At 40.3% G+C, this 6,476-nt stretch overlaps 2 pseudogenes; both read right to left on the minus strand.

Annotated features, from left to right (window-relative positions):
* Positions 1 to 646: 646 nt before the first annotated feature.
* On the minus strand, positions 647 to 1,770 carry LOC140596518 (abnormal spindle-like microcephaly-associated protein homolog pseudogene; annotated as a pseudogene).
* A 656-nt stretch (positions 1,771 to 2,426) lies between these two features.
* Positions 2,427 to 4,576, minus strand: LOC140596510 (abnormal spindle-like microcephaly-associated protein homolog pseudogene; annotated as a pseudogene).
* Between the last annotated feature and the right edge of the window lie 1,900 nt (positions 4,577 to 6,476).

The raw sequence follows: 6,476 nt of genomic DNA on the forward strand, positions 1-6,476 counted from the left end.
GAGTTAGGAGTCTTTATGTTCTGTCTCCCTTCCTGATATTTCCCAACATTTCTTCTCCCTTCCTTTATATTCCCTTTCACTATTATTTATATTCCCCAAATGAATGAGAACATACACTGCTTGTCCTTCTCCGATTGACTTATTTCACTCAGCGTAATACCCTCCAGTTCCATCCACGTTGAAGCAAATGGTGGGTATTTGTCATTTCTAATGGCTGAGTAATATTCCATTGTATACATAGACCACATCTTCTTTATCCATCATCTTTCGATGGACACCGAGGCTCCTTCCACAGTTTGGCTATTGTGGCCATTGCTGATAGAAACATCGGGGTGCAGGTGTCCTGGCGTTTCATTGCATCTGAATCTTTGGGGTAAATCCCCAACAGTGCAATTGCTGGGTCGTAGGGCAGGTCTATTTTTAACTCTTTGAGGAACCTCCACACAGTTTTCCAGAGTGGCTGCACCAGTTCACATTCCCACCAACAGTGTAAGAGGGTTCCCTTTTCTCCGCATCCTCTCCAACATTTGTTGTTTCCTGCCTTGTTAATTTTCCCCATTCTCACTGGTGTGAGGTGGTATCTCATTGTGGTTTTGATTTGTATTTCCCTGATGGCAAGTGATGCAGAGCATTTTCTCATGTGCTTGTTGGCCATGTCCATGTCTTCCTCTGTGAGATTTCTCTTCATGTCTTTTGCCCATTTCATGATTGGGTTGTTTGTTTCTTTGGTGTTGAGTTTAATAAGTTCTTTATAGATTTTGGAAACTAGCCCTTTATCTGATACGTCATTTGCAAATATCTTCTCCCATTCTGTAGGTTGTCTTTTAGTTTTGTTGACTGTATCTTTTGCTGTGCAAAAGCTTCTTATCTTGATGAAGTCCCAATAGTTCATTTTTGCTTTTTTTGCATTTTTTTATTGTTACATATATATATTTTAATTTTAATACAGAGTCAGATTTTAGAAACTGTACCAAGGAGAGCCAAAAACACTTTACACATTCATGATTAGCTTTAGTATTTTTTACGGTACCTACTGAAAATGTTATTTACTAGTAAGGAATGCCAAGTGTGTCCATCACCATTTGAATAGCTTGTAGGGGATTTGTGATTTCTTCCATGTTATCTCTTCTCAAAACCCAATCTGGTTTAAGTCTTGAAACTATTCTGGTTCTTACAGGTGTTTCTGGAATAAAGGGAGTACTTATAGAAGAATTCATCTTTTGTTTATAAAGTGTTCTTTCAGTATTCATTTTATGTTTATGAGCTGTAAGCTTGTAGAGACTATAAATACAGTCAACAACTTTGGACTTACTTGGAACACTAGAGGCCCTATTCGTTGTCTTCAATAAAACAGCTAACAAACAGTAGGTTTTTGTAAAAATGCTTCCACACTTGTCTGCAACTTTGTCACCAGGTTTTTCTTGGTACATTTGCAAAAGGTCCAGCAGTGTATCTATGCAGTTTTCTGCATCAGAAACTGCTGCAGTAGTTTTCTCATACTTAGCGACATTAAGCACGACTTGTACAGCATATCTGATGACTTCCATACAAGGAATGCTACGATTACAACTTCGGATCAAAACAAATATTTTAGAAACTGCTCCACTCTGGGCCATGTTCTCGCAACAAAGAACATCTAGTTCTTTGTTGAATGTGAGAGCATCAACAATTATCATTCAGAGAAAATGGAGAGCTATACTTTCTGGAAGAATAGCTCGTGAACACTTCTTAATGATGAAAAGACATCAAGCTGCTTGTTTGATCCAAGCGAATTTGAATAGCTTGTAGGGGATTTGTGATTTCTTCACAAATCTAGTAACTACCTCTAGGTGCTTTAAGGCCTCAAGAATAGCAGAAAGGTGCTTCTAGGTCAAAAGATAATGAAGTGCAAGCGCAGTTCTTTTGTAAAGTTTGTTTTCTTCTCGAATCTCCCTGTTAACAAGTTGAAGACTTAGTCGTATAGCTTTAATTTTTGTACAATCATTTTTCTTCCTCCAAGAGTATCCTCTCCATAATGCCTGAATTCTACTGATTGCATTATTAAATTTTTCCTGTTTTTTACGGAGGAGGAAACGGCGTACTGCTTTCTGTATTACTGATGCAGCTCTATTCTGCTGGCTCATACATTCTGGAACTTCATGCTGACTTGTGAGGATGCTAGGGTATTTCTGAGCAAACCTCTTTTGCTGTAATCTTGTTCGAAACCACCTCTGGATACAGATGACTGCATTAACCTGCTTGTTAGTATTCTTCATAGACATGTGATGTTTATATGCTCTTTGAATTTTAAGAGCAGACAGGTGATAATATGCAGGTGCTGTGAAGTGAAGAAGTCTGATTTTGGTTCTTTGTTCTAAAATTCTTTTTCTTACTAACCAACCATGCACTAGTGCTTGTAGAACAACTGTAGATTTTTTAAATTCTACTTATTTTATCCTTTGACATTTTCCAGCCTTCCTGGCTCGTATATATCTCTGTATGGTCAAAGCAGCAGACTTCTGCCGGAGAAAGACCTGCCTTGCTTTGTATCTTCTAAAATTCGCTTGGATCAAACAAGCAGCTTGATATCTTTTCATCATTAAGAAGTGTTCACGAGCTATTCTTCCAGAAAGTATAGCTCTCCATTTTCTCTGAATGATAATTGTTGATGCTCTCACATTCAGAAACCGTGTTCTCTCCAGTTTGGTGTAGAAGCAACCTTGAATGATTTTAACAGCTTTTAATACAGCTAGATAGTCTTTACGTGCTTTCCAATACCTATACCAGGCTTGAATCTTGCAGGCAGCTTTCACTTGATGTAAATATTTCCTGGCTTTATAGCTCCTCCACACAGCCTGGATTTTTATGGTGCTATCTTTAATTTTCTGAAACCTCCGTTTCTGTATAAATCCTCTCGTTCTAGCTTGAATCATGATAATGCTGCTCCTAATTTGTAAATATACTTGTCTTTGATGTTTTGTAGACAAAAAGGCTCGGTGGTGATTTTGTAAGACGACTGCTGCCTTCCTGTACAATAAAAACTGCCTTCTTGTTTGCCACGTCCTGAAGTACTGCTGGAGGGTCACCGCAGCTCTTTTCTGCTGGACAAACCTTCTCCGACACACGGCCATCTGAAGGAAGTACTGAATGCGCAGGGCAGCACACTTCTGTGTTTCCAATTTCCCTGTGACCATCTCGCAGAAAGCTCTTTGAGTCCCTACCAGAGCCTCTCTCTGGGGGTACTCGGCCTCTTGTGAACAAGTGACCAGGGAAGCTCCACGCCACTTCTGAGTCCTAAGTGCTGAGCCGTGAACAGCTGCACACTGAGCTTCAGTTCTGCAAGAGCAGAAGGCAGACTGCTTAGCACTGGCTACCAGGTTTACCTCCGAGAGGGTTTTCAGTCTCTCTCTAACCTTCATGCCCCTAAAAGCAGCCTGAATAATTCGCACAGACTTCTGAACTGCCAAAAAATTTTCCCTTTCCACTTTTACTCGGATATAGGACCTAAAATAATTCTGTATTATAGCAACGGCGGTTTTCTTTGCTTGATAATCGAGTTTGGCTCTGTGCATTCGGTAGAATGACTGAATTCGTGTGGCAGCCGGGTGCCTATGCTGCATGTCCTCTTGCACCTTACAACTTCTATATGAAGACTGTGTACACACGACTGCCTGGGTGCGCACTGCAGTTAGTGCCTGTATCGTCTTTGGACAAAAATTACATTTGCTCTCAAGTGGAGATAATGCTTCCTTACTTTGGAGGCTTTAAAATGCTTCTGAATAATAGTGGCAGCCTGATGCTGTTCCTGAATCGGTTTCCTTAGGATCATGTCCCGGAAATCTGCTTCAGTACAGGCTGCTGCTGCATTCCTCAGTGCACTGTGTAGAAGAGCTTTCTTTTTATTTGCTCTATATTTTTCTTGTATTACTTTTGTAGCCCACTGGATCTCTTGGTAAAAAAGATACTGCCTATACATTCTGTATGTGCTTTGTATTATGATAGCAGCTCTGTGTTTTTCCCTTAAAAGCTGTCTTGCTTTCATTCCCTTATATGCAGCCTGAATGATCAAAGCAGAACGTCTCTGTCGAACAGAATTTTCTCTTTGCAATTTTGCAGCCCTGTATGTTCTGTAATGTTGCTGAATTAAAATGGAGGCATGTTTCCAGGTCTGAAATGTAACATATGTTCTGTGCATTCTGTAAGTGGCCTGGATGAGAACCGCAGCCCTGTGCATCTATTGCAGCTTCTTCTTTGCCACCAGCCTTGGGTAAGATGACTGGATTGTAATGACCGCTTTTTTTAATTTCAAGAATTGGTGCAAGTGATGCCTGGCACAAATGGTGGCCCGGGATTTTCTCTGAAAAAAAACAGTAGCTCTTTTGAGGGAAATGAACCTTTTCTTCACCACTAAAGATCTAAACGTGCTTTGAATAAGGGTCGCAGAGGAATGCATGTTTTTCAAATGTTCTCTTTGCCTTTGTGGATGTATCTTGCAAGAAGTTACTGTGGCCAAGTTCAAAAAGTGTGCTGCCTGTGTTCTCTTCTATGATTTTGATGGACTCTAGTCTCACATTTAGATCTCTCATCCATTTTGAGTTTATCTTTGTGTATGGTGAAAGAGAGTGGTCCAGTTTCATTCTTCTGCATGTGGATGTCCAATTTTCCCACCACCATTTATTGAAGAGACTGTCTTTCTTCCAGGGGATAGTCTTTCCTCCTTTATCGAATATTAGATGACCATATATTTCAGGGTCCACTTCTGGGTTCTCTATTCTGTTCCATTGATCTATGTGTCTGTTTTTGTGCCAGTACCACACTGTCTTGATGACCACAGCTTTGTAGTACAACCTGAAATCTGGCATTGTGATGCCCCCAGCTATGGTTTTCTTTTTTAAAATTCCCCTGGCTATTCGGGGTCTTTTCTGATTCCACACAAATCTTAAAATAATTTGTTCTAACTCGCTGAAGAAAGTCCATGGTATTTTGATAGGGATTGCATTAAACGTGTAAATTGCCCTGGGTAACATTGACATTTTTACAATATTAATTCTGCCAATCCATGAGCATGGAATATTTTTCCATCTCTTTGTGTCTTCCTCAATTTCTTTCAGAAGTGTTCTATAGTTTTTAGTGTACAGATCCTTTACCTCTTTGGTTAGGTTTATTCCTAGGTATCTTATGCTTTTGGGTGCAATTGTAAATGGGATTGACTCCTTAATTTCTCTTTCTTCAGTCTCATTGTTAGTGTATAGAAATGCCATTGATTTCTTTTTTTTTTAATTTTTTTTAATTTTATTTATTTATGATAGGCACACAGTGAGAGAGAGAAGCAGAGACACAGGCAGAGGGAGAAGCAGGCTCCATGCACCGGGAGCCCGACGTGGGATTCGATCCCGGGTCTCCAGGATCATGCCCCGGGCCAAAGGCAGGCGCCAAACCGCTGCGCCACCCAGGGATCCCTGATTTCTGGGCATTGATTTTGTATCCTGCCACGGTACCAAATTACTGTATGAGTTCTAGCAATCTTGGGGTGGAGGCTTTTGGGTTTTCTATATAGAGTATCATGTCATCAGTGAAGAGGGAGAATTTGACTTCTTCTTTGCCAATTTGAATGCCTTTAATGTCTTTTTGTTGTCTGATTGCTGAGGCGAGGACTTCCAGTACTCTGTTGAATAGCAGTGGTGAGAGTGGACATCCCTGTCCTGTTTCTGATCTTAGGGGAAAGGCTCCAAGTGCTTCCCCATTGAGAATGATATTTGCTGTGGGCTTTTCGTAGATGGCTTTTAAGGTGTCGAGGAAAGTTCCCTCTGTCCCGACATTCTGAAGGGTTTTGTTCAGGAATGGATGCTGTATTTTGTCAAATGCTTTCTCTGCATCTAATGAGAGTATCATATGGTTCTTGGTTTTTCTCTTGCTGATATGATGAATCACATTGATGGTTTTATGAGTGTTGAACCAGCCTTGTGTCCCGGGGATAAATCCTACTTGGTCATGGTGAATAATTTTCTTAATGTGTTGTTGGATCCTATTGGCTAGTATCTTGTTGAGAATTTTTGCATCCATGTTCATCAGGGATATTGGTCTGTAATTCTCCTTTTTGGTGGGGTCTTTGTCTGGTTTCGGAATTAAGGTGATGCTGGCCTCATAGAATGAATTTGGAAGTACTCCATCTCTTTCTATCTTTCCAAACAGCTTTAGTAGAATAGGTATGATTTCTTCTTTAAACGTTTGATAGAATTGCCCTGGGAAGCCATCTGGCCCTGGACTCTTGTGTCTTGGGAGGTTTTTGATGACTGCTTCAATTTCCTCTCTGGTTATTGGCCTTTTCAGGTTTCCTATTTCTTCCTGCTCCAGTTTTGGTAGTTTGTGGCTTTCCAGGAATGAGTCCATTTCTTCTAGATTTCCTAATTTATTGGCGTAGAGCTGTTCATAATATGTTTTTAAAATCGTTTGTATTTCCTTGGTGTTGGTAGTGATCTCTCTGTTCTCATTCATGA

The sequence above is a fragment of the Vulpes vulpes genome, unplaced genomic scaffold (genome assembly GCF_048418805.1).
Source record: "Vulpes vulpes isolate BD-2025 unplaced genomic scaffold, VulVul3 Bu000000696, whole genome shotgun sequence".
Classification (NCBI taxonomy): domain Eukaryota; kingdom Metazoa; phylum Chordata; class Mammalia; order Carnivora; family Canidae; genus Vulpes; species Vulpes vulpes.